Source organism: Schistocerca serialis, chromosome 1, assembly GCF_023864345.2.
Source record: "Schistocerca serialis cubense isolate TAMUIC-IGC-003099 chromosome 1, iqSchSeri2.2, whole genome shotgun sequence".
Classification (NCBI taxonomy): Eukaryota; Metazoa; Arthropoda; class Insecta; order Orthoptera; family Acrididae; genus Schistocerca; species Schistocerca serialis.
The window spans coordinates 89950991-89973238 of record NC_064638.1 but is presented as its reverse complement, the minus strand read 5'-3'; positions in this window follow the sequence as shown (position 1 = coordinate 89973238).

Genomic DNA, 22248 nt, shown 5'->3' with positions numbered 1-22248 from the left:
ACTCAACAAGTCCATCCTAAAAGGTAACTAACGCCCAAGATCGTTACAGCCTGTACTAAAGCAAACCTGATTTACATCCTCATAATTGCGCTGCTAGTGCCACTCTGATGCAACTGGCGCGAAATTTCAGTAAATATAATCTTTCATACGTAGAAACAGGCCTACTAACATTCGTTTATGTCGCACAGCTTCTTAATGTTGTGGTTTTTTTCCGTCAGTGTAAGTGCCGCAACCACTTCAGTTCCAGACACTGGCGCAGCGACTGAAGTTGGGTGTCAGAGAGGTAGGTGCTGGTGGTGGCAGCAGTGAGAAGACTGGCGGCAGGGGGGCAGGCAGCGCCGCGCCAGCAGCGGAAGAAATGCGAACTCGAGCACAAGTATGTAATCGCAGGAAGCATCTCGACGTTGTTCTGCAGGGGCCGGCCACGTGCCGCAGCCAGGGCTCACAGCGAGTAAAACGCAAGGAACGTTGTTCTGCGCTCAGCTGAACACGTCGCCCCTGCAAGTTTTGCACTGCTGACTTTGCTAAGTGTTTTTCAGTCACAACTTGTTAAAGTTGGCACTGATCCCTGTTCCCCAAACTGTACCCAATTCTTTTTTATTTATTATTTTACATTCACGTGAAGATAACTAACAAAATTTTATTTCAATCATTTAAGCATTTGCAGATTGAGAGTGAACGCTTTTTAAGTCAAATTAACTAGCACAATTTAGGGAATGATGACTTAAGCAGTTAAGTTCCACGAGATTTTTTTTTTAAAAAAAAGAAGAATAAGCAGAAAAAACTAGCACAATTGAAGTGTGGGGGAGGCAGACGATCAAGTGGTGTGGTGAAAGTGAATCTATTAGAGGCAACAGGGTTGTGAGAGTTTAAATGATTTATTAATTGCAATATAGGAATATGACTGCGTAATACTGCACGAAAAGGTGCACAATTTGCAAACTCCCCATGCCGGCCTGAACCGAAAAGGGCTGCTTTTGGCACATCAGCAACCCCCTGCGTGCAAACGATCCAATGGCACGAATTCTGCGCGTATCAGCGTCCACTAGTATCGAAGTTTGAACGACTGCCACAGATCAAGGCTGGACATTGGCCAGAACTGGAGAATAGCAAGTTCTACATCTACATCCATACTCCGCAAGCCACCTGACGGTGTGTGGCGGAGGGTACCTTGAGTACCTCTATCGGTTCTCCCTTCTATTCCAGTCTCGTATTGTTCGTGGAAAGAAAGATTGTCGGTATGCGTCTGTGTGGGCTCTAATCTCTCTGATTTTATCCTTATGGTCTCTTCGCGAGATATACATAGAAGGGAGCAATATAGTGCTTGACTCCTCGGTGAAGGTATGTTCTCGAAACTTCAACAAAAGCCCGTACCGAGCTACTGAGCCTCTCTCTTGCAGAGTCTTCCACTGGAGTTTATCTATCATCTACGTAACGCTTTCACGATTACTAAATAATTCTGTAACGAAGCGCGCTACTCTCCGTTGGATCTTCTCTGTCTCTTCTATCAATCCTATCTGGTACGGATCCCACACCGGTGAGCAGTATTCAAGCAGTGGGCGAACAAGTATACTATAATCTACTTCCTTTGTTTTCGGACTGCATTTCCTTAGGATTCTTCCAACGAATCTCAGTCTGGCATCTGCTTTACCGACGATTAATTGTATATGGTCATTCCATTTTAAATCACTCCTAATGCGTACTCCCAGATAATTTATGGAATTAACTGCTTCCAGTTGCTGAGCTGCTATTTTGTAACTAAATGATAAAGGATCTTTCTTTCTATGTATTCGCCGCACATTACACTTGTCTACACTGAGATTCAATTGCCATTCCCTGCACCATTTCGTAAATTCGATACAGATCCTCCTGCATTTTAGTACAATTATCCATTGTTACAACCTCTCGATATACTACAGCATCGTCCGCAACAAGCCTCAGTGAACTTCCGATGTTATCCACAAGGTCATTTATATGCACTCCTGGAAATGGAAAAAAGAACACATTGACACCGGTGTGTCAGACCCACCATACTTGCTCCGGACACTGCGAGAGGGCTGTACAAGCAATGATCACACGCACGACACAGCGGACACACCAGGAACCGCGGTGTTGGCCGTCGAATGGCGCTAGCTGCGCAGCATTTGTGCACCGCCGCCGTCAGTGTCAGCCAGTTTGCCGTGGCATACGGAGCTCCATCGCAGTCTTTAACACTGGTAGCATGCCGCGACAGCGTGGACGTGAACCGTATGTGCAGTTGACGGACTTTGAGCGAGGGCGTATAGTGGGCATGCGGGAGGCCGGGTGGACATACCGCCGAAATGCTCAACACGTGGGGCGTGAGGTCTCCACAGTACATCGATGTTGTCGCCAGTGGTCGGCGGAAGGTGCACGTGCCCGTCGACCTGGGACCGGACCGCAGCGACGCACGGATGCACGCCAAGAACGTAGGATCCTACGCAGTGCCGCAGGGGACCGCACCGCCACTTCCCAGCAAATTATGGACACTGTTGCTCCTGGGGTATCGGCGAGGACCATTCGCAACCGTCTCCATGAAGCTGGGCTACGGTCCCGCACACCGTTAGGCCGTCTTCCGCTCACGCCCCAACATCGTGCAGCCCGCCTCCAGTGGTGTCCCGACAGGCATGAATGGAGGGACGAATGGAGACGTGTCGTCTTCAGCGATGAGAGTCGCTTCTGCCTTGGTGCCAATGATGGTCGTATGCGTGTTTGGCGCCGTGCAGGTGAGCGCCACAATCAGGACTGCATACCACCGAGGCACACAGGGCCAACACCCGGCATCATGGTGTGCGGAGCGATCTCCTACACTGGCTGTACACCACTGGTGATCGTCGAGGGGACACTGAATAGTGCACGGTACATCCAAACCGTCATCGAACCCATCGTTCTACCATTCCTAGACCGGCAAGGGAACTTGCTGTTCCAACAGGACAATGCACGTCCGCATGTATCCCGTGCCACCCAACGTGCTCTAGAAGGTGTAAGTCAACTACCCCGGCCAGCAAGATCTCCGGATCTGTCCCCCATTGAGCATGTTTGGGACTGGATGAAGCGTCGTCTCACGCGGTCTGCACGTCCAGCACGAACGCTGGTCCAACTGAGGCGCCAGGTGGAAATGGCATGGCAAGCCGTTCCACAGGACTACATCCAGCATCTCTACGATGGTCTCCATGGGAGAATAGCAGCCTGCATTGCTGCGAAAGGTGGATATACACTGTACTAGTGCCGACATTGTGCATGCTCTGTTGCCTGTGTCTATGTGCCTGTGGTTCTGTCAGTGTGATCATGTGATGTATCTGACCCCAGGAATGTGTCAATAAAGTTTCCCCTTCCTGGGACAATGAATTCACGGTGTTCTTATTTCAATTTCCAGGAGTGTATATTGTGAATAGCAACGGTCCTACGACACTCCCCTGCGGCACACCTGGAATCACTCTTACTTCGGAAGACTTCTCTCCATTGAGAATGACATACTGCGTTCTGTTATCTAGGAACTCTATACTCTTCAATCCAATCACACAATTGGTCTGATAGTCCATATGCTCTTACTTTGTTCATTAAACGACTGTGGGGAACTGTACAAACGCCTTGTGGAAGTCAAGAAACACGGCATCTACCTGGGAACCCGTATCTATGGCCCTCTGAGTCTCGTGGACGAATAGCGCGAGCTGGATTTTACACGATCGTCTTTTTCGAAACCCATGCTGATTTCTACATAGTAGATTTCTAGTCTCCAGAAAAGTCATTATACTCGAACATAATACGTGTTCCAAAATTCTACAACTGATCGACGTTAGAGATATAGGTCTATAGTTTTGCACATTTGTTCGACGTCCCTTCTTGAAAACGGGGATGACCTGTGTCCTTTTCCAGTGTGTTAACAGCATGTTAACACTCTTTACTCAGCATTGTACACCTGCCTAATATCTCATAGGTCCCCCGCGAGCACGCAGAAGTGCCTCAACACGACGTGGCATGGACTCGACTAGTATATGAAGTAGTACTGGAGGGAACTGACCCCATGAATCCTCCAGGGCTGTTCATAAATCCACAAGAGTACGAGGGGGTGCACATCTCTTCTGAACAGCACGTTGCAAGGCATCCCAGATATACTCAATTATCTTCATGTCTGGGGAGTTTTGTGGTCAGCGGAAGCGGAAGCGTGTTCCTGGAACCACTCTGTAGCAATTCTGGACTTGTGAGGGTCGCATTATCCTGCTGGAATGCCCAAGTCCGTTGAAATGCACAATGGACATGAATGGATGTAGGTGAGCAGACAGGATGCTTACGTACGTCTTTCCTGTCAGAGTCGTATCTAGACGTATCAGGGGTCCCATATCACTTCAACTGCACCCGCTCCACCCCATTACCGAGCCTCCACCTGCTTGAACACTGCCCTGCTGACATGCAGGGTCAATGGATTCATCACGTTGTCTTTATACGTGTACGAATCCATCCGCTCGTTAGAATTTGAAACGAGACTCGTCCGACCAAGCAACATGTTTCTAGTCATCAACAATCCAATGTCGGTGCCGACGGGCCCAGCCGAGGCGCAAAGCTTAGCGTCGTGCAGTCGTCAAGGGTACACGAGTGGGCCTTCGGCTCCGAAAGCCCATATCGATGATGTTTTGTTGAATAGTTCGCACGCTGACACTTGTTGATGGCCTAGCATTGAAATATGCAGCAACTTGCGGAAACGTCGCACTTCCGTCACGTTGAACGATTCTCTTCCGTCGTCGTTGGTCCAGTTCTCGCAGGATCTTTTATCCGGCCGCACCAATGTCGGAGATTTTATATTTTACCAGATTCCTGATATTTGCGGTATACTCGTGAAATGCTCATACGGGAAAATCCCCACGTCATTGCTACCTCCGAGATTCTGTGTCCCTTCGCTCCTGCGCCGACTATAGCACCACGTTCAAACAAGTGAGTTTGAACGTGATGCTATAGTCGGCACAGGAGCGTCTTGACAACCTGCCATTCTAGCAGCACTAACGGATCTAACAACTGCACCAGACACCCTTGTTGTCTTATATAGGCGTTGCCGACCGCAGCGACGTACTCAGCCTGTTTACATATCTCTGTATTTGAATACGAATACCTGTACTAGTTTCTTTGGTGCTTCAGAGCATTATTTCCGAATTTAACATGGAGTCCATGCGTTCGCGACAAAAAACGCAAATGGTGAAAAATATGAATTACACATACGGCAGATCCATATCGGAGCATCAAGACATGCAAATACAAACTGTAAATCTTGCAAGATGTACTGATCAATGCTCAGCTGGAAATCCGAGAATGCGAGCCAGGTGCTGGGAAGAAATAAATACCAACAAAAGACATATACAACATCAACAAAAGGTTTGCATCACCTGGATATGTCGTGCAGTGTTGCTATTGTTCCTGTTTCTGTACCTATCGGAAAATCACTCGAAATTGTTTGCAAACACACACACAATTACCACGAGAACTACCTACGGGTAGAAGGCCACACTCGGATGGAGTGCAGCAAATTAGTTGACAGTAAGCCACCAGTATGAACGCCTTAGAGATGCCTGTGGAATACAAGAGTGAGCAACGGTCATGCCACGGCGGACAGTCGCGAACAATGATCGGGCGCGCATAATCGCGTTACACACAGAAGGCTTGTCAACGAGGGAAGTTCCTCGACGCCAGCCCCGGAGTCAAAGTGATGTGGTCCGGTCATGAAATCAGGTCTAGTTGAAAGATAGTGCTTAGGATTTGCAGCGCACAGGCCGTTCACGCTCGGCAGGTGCACAGGACGATCGAAGCCTACGACTTTTGAATCAATGCAACCATAGGCTGAGTGCTCACGTTCGAACAGGCTGTTGTTGTTGTTGTATTCAGTCCAAACACTGGTTTGACGCAGCTCCCCATGCTACTCTATCTTGTGCAAGCCTCTTTATTTCCAAGTAACTACTGAAATCTACATCCTTCTGAATATGCTTACTGTAGTCATCTCTTGGTCTCTCTACGATTTTTACCCCCCCCCCCCCCGCCTTCCCCCACACGCTTCCCTCCAGTACTAAATTTGTGATCCTTTGATGCTTCAGAACGTGTCCTATCAACCGATCCCTTCTTCTTGTCAGGTTTAGCAACAAATTTCTCCCCTCCCAATTCTATTCAGTAGCTCCTCATTAGTTACGTGATATACCCATCTAATCTTCAGCATTCTTACATAGCACCACACTTCAGATCATTCTATTCTCTTCTTGTCTACACTGTTTATCGTCCATGTTTCACTTCCGACATGGCTACACTCCATACAAATACTGTCAGCAAGAATTTCCTGACACGTATATCTAAATTCGATGTTAACAAATTTCTCTTCTTCAGAAACGCTTTTCTTCCCATTTCCAGTCTGCATTTTGTATCTTCCCTACTTCGACCATCATCAGTTATTTTGCTTCCCAAATAATAATCCATCTACTACTTCAAGTGTTTTATTTCCCAATCTAATTCCCTTAGCATCACCTTATTTAATTAGACTACACTCCATTATCCACGTTCTGCTTTTCTTGATGTTCCCCTTATACATGTTCCCCTTATATCCTACTTTGGAAGCACTGTCCTTTCCATTCAGCTGCTCTTCCAAGTCTTTTCCTGTCTCTGACAGAGTTACAATGTCATTAGCAAACCTCAAATTTTTTATTTCTTCTCCCTGGTCTTGGATTCCTACTCTAAATTTTTCTTTTGTTTTCTTTACTGCTTGCTCATTATACAGACTGAACAGCCGGCCGGAGTGGTCGTGCGGTTCTAGGCGCTACAGTCTGGAGCCGAGCGACCGCTACGGTCGCAGGTTCGAAACCTGCCTCGGGCATGGATGTGTGTGATTTTCTTAGGTTAGTTAGGTTTAATTAGTTCTAAGTTGTAGGCGATTGATGACCTCAGAAGTTAAGTCGCATAGTGCTCAGAGCCATTTGAACCATACAGACTGAATAACGTCAGGGACAGGGTACAACCCTGTCTTTTCCGTTTTTATATTTTCTCCTCTCATCTCTTATGTTACCCAAGGATTTCTACTAGCCCTCGTCTTTTTATCTGCTTGATCCTCTGCTGCCTTCACTTCTTCCTCTCTCAAAGCTAACCATTCTTCTTTTACTGTATTCCTTTCCTCTCTTCTTGGCAGTCGTTCCCTAATGCTCCCTCTGAAACTATATAGAACATCTGGTTCTTTCAGTTCATCCAAGTCCCTTCCCTTATATTCCTACCTTTGTGCGGTTTTTTCAGTTTTAATCTGCAGTTCATAACCAATAAATTGTGGTCAGAGTCCACATATGCCCCTGGAAATGTCTTAACAATATAAAATCTGCTTCCGAAATCCTTGTCTTACCATAATATAATCAATCCGAAACATTTCAGTGTCTCCAGGTCTCTTCCACGTATACAATCTTCTTTCATTCTTCTAAAACCAAGTTTTAGCTATGATTAAATTATGCTCTGTGCAAAATTCTACCACGTAGCGTCCTCTTTCATTTCTTTCTCACAGCCCGTCTCCACCTACTATTTTTCTTTTCCTGTTATCGAATTCCAGTCCCCCATGACTATTAAATGTGGTGTCACCGCCAGACACCACACTTGCTAGGTGGTAGCTTTAAATCGGCCGCGGTCCACTTAGTACATGTCGGACCCGCGTGTCGCCACTGTGTGATCGCAGACCGAGCGCCACCACAAGGCAGGTCTCGAGATACGGACTAGCACTCGCCCCAGTTGTACGGACGACATTGCTAGCGACTACACTGACGAAGCCTTTCTCTCATTTGCCGAGAGACAGTTAGAATAGCCTTCAGCTAAGTCCATGGCTACGACCTAGCAAGGCGCCATTAGCCTTACATAGTTTGATAGTTATCGTATGAAATGTCTGATCAAGAACGATGTATACAACAAGGATTAAAAGTTAAGTATTCCAGCAGCTACATACTTTTCTTTATAACATTAATAAGTATCCTGTTTCAGACCTCTATCTAGTCTACGTGAGATTACGCGTGCCTTTCGGCTACTTCAGTGTGGCGTAGCTGTCTTGATACGCCACAACATTAAATTTTCGTCTCCCTTAACTACCTGAATGATTTCTTCCATCTCATCATACATTTCCTCCATCTCCTTCTCATCTGCGGAGCTAGGCATATGAACTAGTACTACTGTGGTGGGTGTGGGCTTTGTGTCTATCTTGGCTACAATAATGCTTTCACTATGCCGTTCATAGTAGCTTATCCACGTTCCTGTTTTTTATTCATTATTAAACACACTCCTGCATTATCCCTACTTGATTTTGTATTTATAACCCTGTATTCACATGACCAGAAGTCTTGTTCCTCCTGCCACTGAACTTCACTAATTCCCACTATATCTAGCTGTAACCTATCTAGTTCCCTTTTCAAATTTTCTGAGCTTTCTGTCCGATTCAGTGATCTAACATTCCACGCTCCAATCCGTAAAACCCAGTTTTCTTTCTCCTGATAACGACGTCCTCCTGAGGAGCCCCCGCCTGGAGATCCGAATGGGAGACTATTTTGCCTAAGAGGATGTCATCATCATTTAACCGTGCAGTAGAGCGGCATGCCCTCAGGGAAAATTACGGCTATAGTTTCTCCTTGCTTTCAGCCGTTCGCAGTACCAACACAGTCAAGGCCGTTTTGGTTGATTACAAGACCAAATCAGTCAGTCATCCAAACTGTTGCCCTGCTGCCCGTCTTGAGGAACCACACGTTTCTCTGGCCTCTCAACATATACCCCTCATACCCCTCAACACATACCCCTCCGTTGTGGTTGCACCTACGGTACGGCTATCTGTAAAGCTGAGACACGCAAGCCTCCCCACCAACGGCAAGGTCCATGGATCATTGGAGAGGGAATCGAACAGCCTAAACGTTGTTATGTAATGCATCACAATGTTAGGAGACGATAGGATGAGGCGAATCTACAGTCCTGAAGACCAAGGTGAGCAACACTTCGTACCCTACAACACCATGATAAGTCAGAAATCATGCATACTGGATGCACCAGGATTGGTGTCGTGTGTTGTCTGTGGTCTAAAACTGGATTTGTTTTTACTCTGATAATGACAGACAATGTGTTTAGAGAAATTTCGTTAATATTCCCTCTTTCCAAAACTCTCTACCACATGTGGTGGTAGAGTTGGTGGCATTACACGTGGCCACTGTATACCTATCGTGGTTGTTGAGGGCAATCTCATTGGCTTACGGTGCAAGGACGAATTTCTGTAACCAACAATGCTAGCGTATCGCCAATATTTTGGTGACAATTTCATCTTGATAGATGACCACTCGCTTGATCAACGTGCTGTTCTCGTGAACACGCTCCTTCGGCACGCCAGCATCAGCGGAATGGAGTGGCCTGCCTGTTCCCTGGACAAGAACCCAATCGAAAATGTGTGTGCTCGATTAAAACGAACTTTTTTTGTAACGTCGACAGTGACAACGAACTCTGTGTCCGATTTAATTTGGACCACGGCTGAGTTTCGTGAACTGCCCCCCCGCCCCCCTTCCATGGGAAGCAAACGATTTCCTCGTCTTGTTAGTAGAGATATCAAGATGGATCGCTCAGGTGAGTTCAGTGGTTTCAAACCTCCACTGGACACCAAATGTCACCTGAGTAACAAATTCAATAGGGACATTTCAGCCTTTCTGAAACAGCCCTAGTCGACTTCTGGTGATGTGTTGTGAAATGGAAAAGCGATGTAATAACCATACCTAAACCAAGACCAGGCGTACCTCATTTGCTGACGGACAGGGACCATCGAGCATTGACGAGGGTTGTTGTAAAAATCCCATAAAATCATCGGAAGAAATCACTCGTTACTTCCAAAGTGCTACCAAAAGTTCAACCAATGGAGCAGAATGGTGGAGTATGTCCTTATAAGCCACACATTCCTATTTTCAGTGCTAAGCGACGCTTGCATTGAAGTACAGGGCGATGTCATTAGACAGCGGATGGCTCGAAAAATTTTGGAGTTATGACTCACACTATACGCTGTGATAATAGGATTTGGCTGTGACAGATGCTTGGAGAACGCTACCTATCACCATGTGTGGTGGCAACAGGGTACAGAGGAAGTGGTATTTTTCGTGCTTAGGGTCCGGTCCACTCATTGCCTTTAAGACAACGCTAAATATGGAAGGATATGAAAATATTTTACACAATTTTGTACTGCGTGCAGTAGAGTAATGGTTCGAGGACGGCGATTATTTCTATTAGCGTGATAATGTATCCTGTGGTAGACCAACATTTTTGAGATGATTTCTTGTGGACAATAAAATTCCTAAAATTGACTGATATATTCTACCCAATGGAGTACCTTTGGGATGAATTAGAACAGGGTAGTCAACTCTTTTACCTAACGCCCACTTTTGTGTTTTTTGTTAGTAGTGAAATCTTCTAACCGCCCATCGGTTCCTCAGTAATGGTGATTTATAAAGTAGGAAAGTAACTTTAATTTACAAAATTTGTAAATCAGTTACAGCAAGTTAAATCATGCAATAATAATTGTTTATCAAATATTTTATGTCAAAATTTTAGGAAAACCTAATGAAAATGTTTTAAAACCCCTACCACCTACCGCCCACTATGAAAGCTGGAACGTCTAGGCCGGCCACAGTGGCCGAGCTGTTCTAGGCGCTTTAGTGTGGAACCGGGCGACAGCTACGGTCACTGGATCGAATCCTGCCTCGGGCATGGACGTGTGTGATGTCCTTAGGTTAGTTAGATGTAAGTAGTTCTAAGTTCTAGGGGACTGATGACCTCAGATGTTGAGTCCCATAGTGCTCAGAGCGATTTGAACTATTTTGGAACACCTACAAGTGGGCGGTGGCGACGAGGATAACTACCACTGAACGTCGACTTCGCTCCAGACCCAAGTGATCAACATCCTACTTCGCCTGGTCTCGGTCCTTGAGGAAGAATGGGCCGCAATTTAATCTTGGAAAGTGGCCACTGCAAAGTTAAAGCCGTCATAAAGGCGAATGGTGGAGACGCCTCATCTTAGTGCCCAATACTAGACGTCGAGATACTTTTGATCAGATAGTTCATGTTAGCTCTCTGCACAACAGCTCCCACTGCACAGTGCCACTCCGCAACTCGGCATTCTAGGAGACGCAGAGCCCACAGAACAACGGAAAAGAATGCCAGCACGATACATATTCCCCCCCAGTACTGTGACCTCTGCACTACAGATCTCTGGTCCCTGAGCAAAGAACTTCAATGTGCATACAGATTACTGTGTGTGCATCGTCAGTCACGTTGCAGTGAGGCAATAAGCTTACCACTGCCTGTACGTCATAAGAGAAATGGAATCTGAGACGTCTGCAGCTTAGTGAAACTGCAACGTTTACAGCTGAAGGGGACGCATTTCTGAGTCGCATGTTCACCAGTGTTGTGGCCTTGGTTGTGCCGCCCAGGGTCGCCGATTTTTCATCGTTCCAGTCCATCCAGGGCGGTCCGAAGTCCACTGATGCTGCTGTCAAAATGAGTACCGGTGATTTTTTCCGGAGTAAAAGGCGGCCAGGTCGAGGGGCCCAGACATACATCCCCCTCCTAGCGCCGCGACGAAAAGAAAGACCGCATTGTATCCGCTGCCAGGCCGATAGTAAGGTTACAGGCTTGCGCCACAGCCTTTACCTTCACTGTTTTTGCACTGACCAGTGACAAAATCTGGGTAAATAGCTAAAGATCGGAGAAAGGAGGGAGATAAAACGCCACTTGAAGCCCAAACTGGATTTTCAGGCAGCAAGATGCTTGTGTTTGTGTCTTTTGACACGCTTGGCATTTAGCATACTTATTTTTGGCATGAGCGATGCACCGTCGGCACAGAGTATCACTGGAACCTTTTAAGTGAGGTTACTCTTACTTATCGCAGCGAATGTGCAATCAATAAAAACAAGTCATTCTCTACCAACAAAACATACACTCGCCTCCACACAGACGCTCTCAGTTGCCAGTAACTGGAAGAAATGAGGTAGAGTACACCCTCCACACAAGCCAGACCTATCGCTCGGCTATTTTCGCCTCTTTCGACCACTGAAGGAGGCACTACTAGACAAATGGGTTGAGTAAGCAAATGGCTTGTGACACAACCCAATGTCTTATTATGATAATGGCTTCCAGAAGCTGTTAATACGCTGGGCTAAATGCATTTCTAAATAGTTTTGTCCAGCTTCTTGGATACTGAGATGGCTAGTAATAATACCGTTAATTAGAACGCTCTGAATAAGTAGTACTTTTTTGATTACAAAAAAACTTATCTTTGCTCGCCAGGCTACGCTCTAGCTATGAAGGGTTCAGAACAATCTGAGACACCATTACTGAGTGGGGAATTGGTACAAATTCAGAATGACTGTACTTTTGCTTCACTATAGTCACTGGAAAACACAAGTTCGTAGACACTTGTTGACAAAGTTCTGATACAGTATGTGATCAAAAGTATCCGGACACCTGGCTGAAAATGACTTACAAGCTCTTGGCGCCCTCCATCTTTAATGCTGGAATTCAATATGGTCTTGGTCCACCCTTAGCCTTGATAACAGCTTCCACTCTAGCAGCCAAGAGTTATGTGCTGGCAGCTTTCTTGGGGAATGGCAGCCCATTGTTCACGGAGCGCTGCATTGAGGAGAGGTATCGATATCGGTCGGTGGGGCCTGGCACGAAGCCGCCTTCAAAAACATCCCAGAGGTATTCTGTACGATTCACGTCAGGAGTCTGTGCAGGACAGTCCATTACAGAGATGTTGTGGAACCACTCCGCCAGAGGCCGTGCGTTATGAACAGGTGCTCGATCGTGTTGAAGGATGCAATCGCCATCCCAGAATTTCTCTTCAGCCATGGGAAGCAAAAAGGTGCCTAAAATATCAATGTAGGCCTGTGCTGTGATAGTGCTACGCGAAACAACAAGGGACACAAGCCTCCTCCATGAAAAACACAACAACAACATAACACCGCCGCCTCAGAATTTTACTGCTGGCACTACACACCCTGGCAGATGACGTTCGCCGGACATTCGCTGTATCCGCACCCTGCCATCGGATCGCCACATTGTGTACCGTGACTCGTCACTCCACACAACGATTTTCCACTGATCAGTCGTCCAGTGTTTACGCTCCAACACTAAGCGAGGCATCGTCTGGCATTTACCGGCGTGATGTGTGGCTTCTGAGCAGCCGCTTCACCATGGAATCCACGTTTTTTCACCTCCCGCCTAACTGGTATAGTACTTGCAGTGGATCCTGATGCAGTTTGCAATTCCTGTGTGACGGTCTGGGTAGACTGGATAGATGTCTGCTTATTACACATTACGACCCACTTCAACCGTCGGTGGTCTCTATCAGTCAACAGACCACATCGTCCTATACGCTTTTGTGCTGTATGTGTCCCTTCACGTTCCCACTTCACTATCACATCGGCAGCAGTGGACCCAGGGATGCTTAGGTGTGTAGAAATCTCGAGTACAGACGTATGACTCAAGTGACACTTAAATCACCTGACCACGTTCGAAGTCCGTGAGAATCCGCGGAGCGCCCCATTCTGCTCTCTCACGATGTCTAGTGATTACTGAGGTCGCTGATATGGAGTACCTGGCAGTATGTGGCAGCACAATGCACCTAATATGAAAAACGTATGCGTTCGGATACTTTTGATCACATAGTGTAGCATTGGTGCGTGACGGAAGTCTCGTGTAGGCAGCACAACGAAATCAATCCTGGGAACTTCCTGGAGTTGAGCAGGATCCGATATCGAACGGAGCTGCCCTCGTGGCCTCTGGCGACACTACAGGCTGTCAAAAGTCGCAGTACACCCTGTTATGCCAAAACCCTCCAGGAATGGGGAAACCTGAATATTCCAGTAAGTTAAGGGTGAGGTGGTCTACCTTTTACGATACATACGGAACAAGTGCGCCATCCTGAAATCGGCAGTCTTGAATCTAAGTCATTTCTGTTAAAATGGAAAGTACGTCGTGTGTTGTATCAGATGACATCAGCAGTTTCTGATAAATTCATTCCCATAATCAGATTCGAAGTAGCAGTTATAGTTGAACTGTTACAATACATTTTTGTTTCAGGTAACTTAATTTGGCTTTGACCAAGGAGGAGAGGACTGCGGTCATTTTGATGTCTTGATAACGGAGTTTCCGTGTCATAGCGGCAGATTTTAACAACCAGCAGTCAGAAAGACCTCCAATTTCACATAAAACAGTCAGGTGCTTAATTTCCAAATTCCGAGAAACGGACTGTGACGGACAAGGGACGGAGTGGCCGTCCAAAAAGTGCTACTGACGAGGCAACTTCAACAATCGTTTTGGCGTCTTTCGTGAAGAGCCCATTCCGAAGCACACTGCGTCTGTCAGCAGAATGTGTATAATCAGTCAGTCATCGATCGTATGAATCCTTCACGCTTATCAATGGCATCCACCTTAGCACCCATCAGAGGATGACCCACACATACGTATGCAGTTTTGCACGTGGGTCCTAGAGCAAGTTCAGCAAGATCCCTGTTTTGCACAAGGTATCTTGTTCAGTGATGAGGCAAACTCTTTGTCATTGGTAAAGTCAACCGTCACAACCACAGATACTGGAGTGAGCAGAATCTACACTCTGTCAAACCTTCCAAGGTAGTTGGTGACGTAAAGGAGGAGGAGGAGAGTAGTGTTTAACGTCCCGTCGACAACGAGATCATTAGAGACGGAGCGCAAGCTCGGGGGAGGGAAGGATGGGGAAGGAAATCGGCTGTGCCCTTTCAAAGGAACCATCCCGGCATTTGCCTAAAGCGATTTAGGGAAATCACGGAAAACCTAAATCAGGATGGCCGGAGACGGGATTGAACCGTCGTCCTCCCGAATGCGAGTCCAGTGTGCTAACCACTGCGCCACCTCGCTCGGTGGTGACATAAAGGTTATGGTGTGGTGTTGAATATGGGATACCCGTGTAATTGGACACATTTTCATTGGACGGATCCTTACTACTCAACGCTACCCGAAAATTCTGAAAGAAGCGGTGTTTCCCTTCTTTCCTTCTTTCTGAATAAAGATAGCAGCTTTTCCTCTTACTTTCAACATGGTGAGTTTCCACCACACTACGGAGAAGTTGTTCGTCAGTGGTTAAATGGTCAGTTTCGTGGTCATAGGATTGGTCGACATGGTTCTGTAGAATAGCCAGCCAGATGACCTGATATCACACAACTTGACTTTTATTTGTGGGGTAATTCAAAGCAACTCGTATATACAGAGAAAATGAGAAACAGACATTACCTCGAGCAACACGTTGCAGAAGCATGTGCCAGCATTTCTACGGAAGTCCTTCTGCAAGTGCATGACGATTGTATTCAGCGCCTTCAAATGGGCGTCGACCGAGAGGAACACCATGTTGAACACATTAAATGGCTGTCCTTTATGGAGGACAGTCCAGCGTGTAATTCCAGCCAAAATGTGTTGTAACTTGTGAACCATAACTGCTGCTTCGAATCTGTTTACATGGATGAATTTATTAAAAAATGTTGATGTTATTTGATACATCACACGACCCTCGTTCCACTAAAAAAAATTGACTTAGGTTCAAGATGGTGTCCGTGTTCGGTATATAACGTAAAAGGTAGTCCACCTCATCCATACCTTACTGGAATATTCAGGTTTCCCCTTCCCTTTGGGTTTTTGACATAACAAGGTGTACTGCGACTTTTGACTCACCCTGTATTTCAGGGCAGAGGTGCGGCGGTGGCGCCTCGGAAGTACGGGAGGCACGGCTTCATCCTAGACTCTCATTGGAGCCTCCAGATACCGCTTTGCTGTGCAGAATCTCTGCGGTGGTCGATACTTCTTGCGCCGCTTTCGATACCCGACGACACCGCATAAATCAGGAGGTTACGTAGAACTGTGATGTATACTGGGTTACATTGTAACGGAACAAAGATAAAACTAGAAACAAAAGTGCTGGGTCTGCTGACGAATAGGTGGTGCTAAGACAGATAGCAAATAATCAGAAACATACATAATATGATCGTAACTCTGGATTTGATTTACTTCAAATAGAATCCAAAAATTCCGTTACGCAGGTAGGTTCTTTGTACAGAATCACAGCAACGGAGACGCTAACTAATAACGCTGCGGAGGCAGCCATAGAACCCAACGATCAGAGTGGGCGGATGTAGCTGCTGCGCCTTCTTTTGCGCTGGTGCTGGCCTCCTGTGCTGTGGTGGGTGTGTCCGAGATCCGGCAGTGGGCGGCGTTGCAGTCACCTGAGTTACGGCCAACCTGTTGACGTGCACTGCCTGGCGTTGTGTCGTAACGTATGTCTCCACAAAAAGTCTCGCTTATTCACTGCCGGCTATTAAACCTGCAAAGAGCAGCACAAAAGTTTTGTTTTACTACGCATACAGTAATCAATAACACATGATGAAATTTACAAGCCATTTGCAGATTTACTCGGTGCGAAATATACACTCCTGGAAATTGAAATAAGAACACCGTGAATTCATTGTCCCAGGAAGGGGAAACTTTATTGACACATTCCTGGGGTCAGATACATCACATGATCACACTGACAGAACCACAGGCACATAGACACAGGCAACAGAGCATGCACAATGTCGGCACTAGTACAGTGTATATCCACCTTTCGCAGCAATGCAGGCTGCTATTCTCCCATGGAGACGATCGTAGAGATGCTGGATGTAGTCCTGTGGAACGGCTTGCCATGCCATTTCCACCTGGCGCCTCAGTTGAACCAGCGTTCGTGCTGGACGTGCAGACCGCGTGAGACGACGCTTCATCCAGTCCCAAACATGCTCAATGGGGGACAGATCCGGAGATCTTGCTGGCCAGGGTAGTTGACTTACACCTTCTAGAGCACGTTGGGTGGCACGGGATACATGCGGACGTGCATTGTCCTGTTGGAACAGCAAGTTCCCTTGCCGGTCTAGGAATGGTAGAACGATGGGTTCGATGACGGTTTGGATGTACCGTGCACTATTCAGTGTCCCCTCGACGATCACCAGTGGTGTACGGCCAGTGTAGGAGATCGCTCCCCACACCATGATGCCGGGTGTTGGCCCTGTGTGCCTCGGTCGTATGCAGTCCTGATTGTGGCGCTCACCTGCACGGCGCCAAACACGCATACGACCATCATTGGCACCAAGGCAGAAGCAACTCTCATCGCTGAAGACGACACGTCTCCATTCGTCCCTCCATTCACGCCTGTCGCGACACCACTGGAGGCGGGCTGCACGATGTTGGGGCGTGAGCGGAAGACGGCCTAACGGTGTGCGGGACCGTAGCCCAGCTTCATGGAGACGGTTGCGAATGGTCCTCGCCGATACCCCAGGAGCAACAGTGTCCCTAATTTGCTGGGAAGTGGTGGTGCGGTCCCCTACGGCACTGCATAGGATCCTACGGTCTTGGCGTGCATCCGTGCGTCGCTGCGGTCCGGTCCCAGGTCGACGGGCACGTGCACCTTCCGCCGACCACTGGCGACAACATCGATGTACTGTGGAGACTTCACGCCCCACGTGTTGAGCAATTCGGCGGTACGTCCACCCGGCCTCCCGCATGCCCACTATACGCCCTCGCTCAAAGTCCGTCAACTGCACATACGGTTCACGTCCACGCTGTCGCGGCATGCTACCAGTATTAAAGACTGCGATGGAGCTCCGTATGCCACGGCAAACTGGCTGACACTGACGGCGGCGGTGCACAAATGCTGCGCAGCTAGCGCCATTCGACGGCCAACACCGCGGTTCCTGGTGTGTCCGCTGTGCCGTGCGTGTGATCATTGCTTGTACAGCCCTCTCGCAGTGTCCGGAGCAAGTATGGTGGGTCTGACACACCGGTGTCAATGTGTTCTTTTTTCCATTTCCAGGAGTGTAGTAAACAAAGCTGCCACCACGGGTAGCAACAATGGCTTTACCCTAGCTGGGCAGCGAGTTGCACTGAGCTTTGATGATAGTTACGGGTAAATCATTCAGTACTGCTACACATACTATATATCGCCGAGTCAGTCAAGGGTAGTGGCTGAGGAGTGGCGGCGTTCCAGTCTCCAGTCAGTCTAGACCAGATTCATGGATGCAGGTCCACAAGTTTCTAGCGGTTTTTACATGTCGATATTCCGGTTGCTATGGGTTTATTTGTCGATAGCAATTTTTGATTTGTAGTTCACTGTTGCTATTTGAGTTTACATATTGTCATTTTACCATTTGGAGATAGGGAGTGGAGCTGTGGACGCTACAAAATTGAGTGACAAGTGGAGAAATCGGAACGTTTCCGACATGTTCTTCTGTTTGAGTTGAGTAGGGAGAAGACAGCAAAAGCAGACAACCAGAAACATTTGCGCCGTTTATGGGGATAGTGTCGTTGGACACAGCACGGCAAGAATCATTTTCTCGTTTTAATGAAGATCATTTTGACATTATTGACTCTTCTCGTTCAGGAAAACATTTGAGGTTTGATAAAGACCGTTTAAACCAACTAACCCACAATTATCTACCTCATTGTACTATCTAACTGGAACATGTGATGAACTGTGATAATTCCAGCATCGTGCGACGTTTGCACGCAATGAGGAAGTTTCAAAAATCGGATACATGAGCACCGCATGGTCTAAGCCGAAATCCCAAAAACAGTGGGTGCCCATATAAGCATCTGTGCTTGGTTGTCATCAATTGGCTCGTGATCAACCCAACCACTCCTATCATGTATTGTTACTGGTCACGAGAAATGTTGTGCTAACAAAAGGAAAAAAAAGTAACGGTTGAGCCCAAACGAAGCAGCAGCTCACTGCACAAAAACTTGCACGCATCCATAAAAGATAATGTTATGCCTCTGATGGAACAGCGATGGTGTGGTGTACTACGAATTACTTCCCTGAGATGTAACTATCATGTTGACATTTATTGTCAACAACTGAGACGTCTTGAAAACGCGATGTTACTCCACGATAAGGCCCGTCCTCACCACAGAAGAGAGAGCAATACAGAATGGAAACTCCGCTGAAATCCGTGCTCCAAAATTTAGAGCGAATGTGCGAAGTCTCTCATATTGAAACCGCGTAAACAGTTATCTGAAGCCAAAGGTGGACGGATACGTTTTATTAATTGTGCATTCTCGCTGATGGGCTTACCTACAAAAACCGTTGTTTAATGTATTGTAAAAGTTGGACACTTATAATGAGCGGTAGCAACAGCTAAGATCACACAGGAAAGTAAAGAGTAAACTGGTTGTAGCTGGGATTCACAGTCATAAAAAGTCTTTTTGAAGGACATCTTTACGCCAATGACTTTTATAACTTTTTATTACACTACTGCAATTTCGGCTTTACGCTTCTTAGCTCGTCTTGCTGCCGTGGAGGTGGCTTTAATTTTCACGTTAATGTATTTAGGAGAAACTTCATTCTTCTTACACTCTTTGTTGAACTTTATACATTATGTTGTCTTTAATAATTTTATCTTCGTTCGTTGAAAGTTCAGCAATATCACGTATGTCTGGATAGGCAAACAGTGAATAAAGTGGTTGTAGCTGGGATTCACAGTCATAAAAATTTTTTTGAAAGACATCATCTTTACGCCAGTGACTGTTATAAGTTTGTAGTTTCTCCTAAATACATTAACGTGAAAATTAAAGCCACCTCCACGGCAGCAAGACTAGCTAAAAAGCATTTGATAATGGCCTAAGGTCGAAATTGCAATAGTGTAATGAAAACTTATAGCAGTCACTGGCGTAAAGATGATGTCAAAAAAATAAATAAATAAATAAATAAAGAGTGTTTCCCACGAAGAGGCTAACAGCAGACCATGAGAAAAATGGCTTCTCCGATTTTCTTGCTGTAATCAGTAAAAGCCCTCTAAAATGTAAAACAATATTGTATGTAAATGAATGACAGGTAAATCAACTTCTGGAGTTAGTTTCTCAACACAAATTCTTTTTCTTTAAAAAATTTAAAAACGACTCGTTTCGCAGTTGTACATCTTTTTCACTACTGTATACAATACCTCTCATTCGACTCTGAGGAAATTAATAGCTATGTAATACTGATTCTTTCGTGTCTTATATAATAGTTTCATATCACAGTTTGAAGATGAAATGGTCTTAGTTACTGTGGTACTTAATTTCCAAGTAGTCTAGCATAAAATTTGAATTCGCAGTGAAAAATGTGGTCGCTGGCTACTTCACCTTTAGTTCATTTTAGGTGACACGTTCCTCCGTATTAAATATAACTAACGAATTGGAATTGTCTTTCAAGTTTCAAGGAAAGCCGCATCTGACTACAGTACGGAGAAAAGAGTATTTCATTGGAGTGCGCTGGCGTCGAGAGCGCCACATGTTAAGTTACCCGTTAGCTCACAATGGAACGGCACCTACTCGTCATCACTGATTTCGTCCAAACTTATGGTATTGCAGAGAAAAATGGCTTCTCCGATTTTCTTGCTGTAATCAGTAAAAGCCCTCTAAAATGTAAAACAATATTGTATGTAAATAAATAACAGGTAAATCAACTTCTGGAGATGAAAGTGGCAGATGCGGGAGTTCAAGGTGGCCAAGCCATTAAAAAAATTGTTTCCGTGCGGCTCAGGTGAAGCGTAGGCAGCGCAAAACATTGTGGAAAGAGTGTGGAATGGCAAGGTCGTAGGTTCAAATTCGTATGTGGAAACTATTTCAAGTTTCTTATTTTCGATTTCTATTACTTAAACTGCAAAATAATCAGAAAAAATGTTCAGTGTATTGTACTTATTAACATTTTCATAAAATGGATGAAAAGGAAAGGCAAAGAGGAAGTTGGGATCACACATAACTTTCCAGAAAGAAAACGTAAACTGTTCACTAGAACTTCATATATAAAAGTAATGCTTTCATTACTATACAGTTGGTGCTTTACATGTGCTTAACGATATTTATCGTAAAAACAGGAGAAGCATTTGTTTTCTCGGCGTGTTGTACACGTTATAAACGTCGCTTTTTCCAGCTACATGTTTTTTTTAAGTTTCTTTAGAAAAACAAGCTTGGCTTGCATTCAAAAAAGGTACTTTCTCATCGTGCAATTTGGTAGCAAACCACTCCAAACATTGGCGAAGATGGCCAGTGGTGTACTGTAGAATGTATTTTGATGCAGCCTTCTCGGCACGTGATTTCTTTTTTTTTTTCTCTTGAATAGATAAGAGCAGGTTTGAAAGTTTCTGATGAAATTTTTTACCTGACGATAAAAGTAAACACTGCAGTTTTTCACTAGCTTTGTGTATTTGGGGGAAACACTTTAATACTGCATGATGGCAAACTTTTTTCATCTTGAAAAATCTCGTCGTATAATTGTGGATTTATTTTTCCTCCTCACGAGTCAGTTAACAGAAGAAAACTGTTCTCGCACAAAGGGCTTCAATGCTACAGTCACAAAATTTTTGTATAAGGCTGTTACAATTTTCCCAGATTTTGATGAATTAAAGACGCCATCCCTGCATTTTTTGCCTTTGCCTTTTTTTTTCAACCTTTTATGAAAATACAATATGAGGTACTCGGTCGTAAAACATGGTATCTAACAATTTTTACCAATTGGCGTTTTTGGCAACGTCGGACTCCTTACAGCTGATTTCATAGGTTGGTGAAGGAATCTGTGGGAGATGTGTACGTTGTAAGAAATTATGTTGGTATTGTGTTATGGTAAGTGACAGCTGACTGCAGGTAAAACATTTTAAGTAACAAACATGGCGGCCCGTCACAGTCTGTTCCGTAGTGATGTGGAACTTGAATCGAAAGTTTCGAGCGCTAACAACAATTCTGACTACAGTTCTTCCTGTAATGACGAAGATGAAAGCCCAGAGTTTTATCCTGTTTATGAGTGCAAACAAATCGGATGCAAATTACTCCTTACAAAGGTAAGAACAGATGCCTTTATTTCTTTCTCTGTTTGAAGCAAAAGATGGTATGTACTGCAGTTACCAAGTCTTACAGCCTGTTCCGTATTGAAACTTTTCAAAAACGGAAATTCTGAACGTTCCTTCCATCAAATATGAACTGAGTATGTGGTAACCAAACTTTGTAAAACATAAACACAATGAATTATATAGAAATAACCGAAATAGGTTTCATTTTGACTCGCAAATTATAAATATGTGTGAAGGTGACCACGGTATCTACTAGAGTTACCATGTTTTACACCCACTAGGTTTTCTATTATCATGGTGTAACTTAGCTTGTAAGTAGGCAGTTTAAGCACAGTCATGT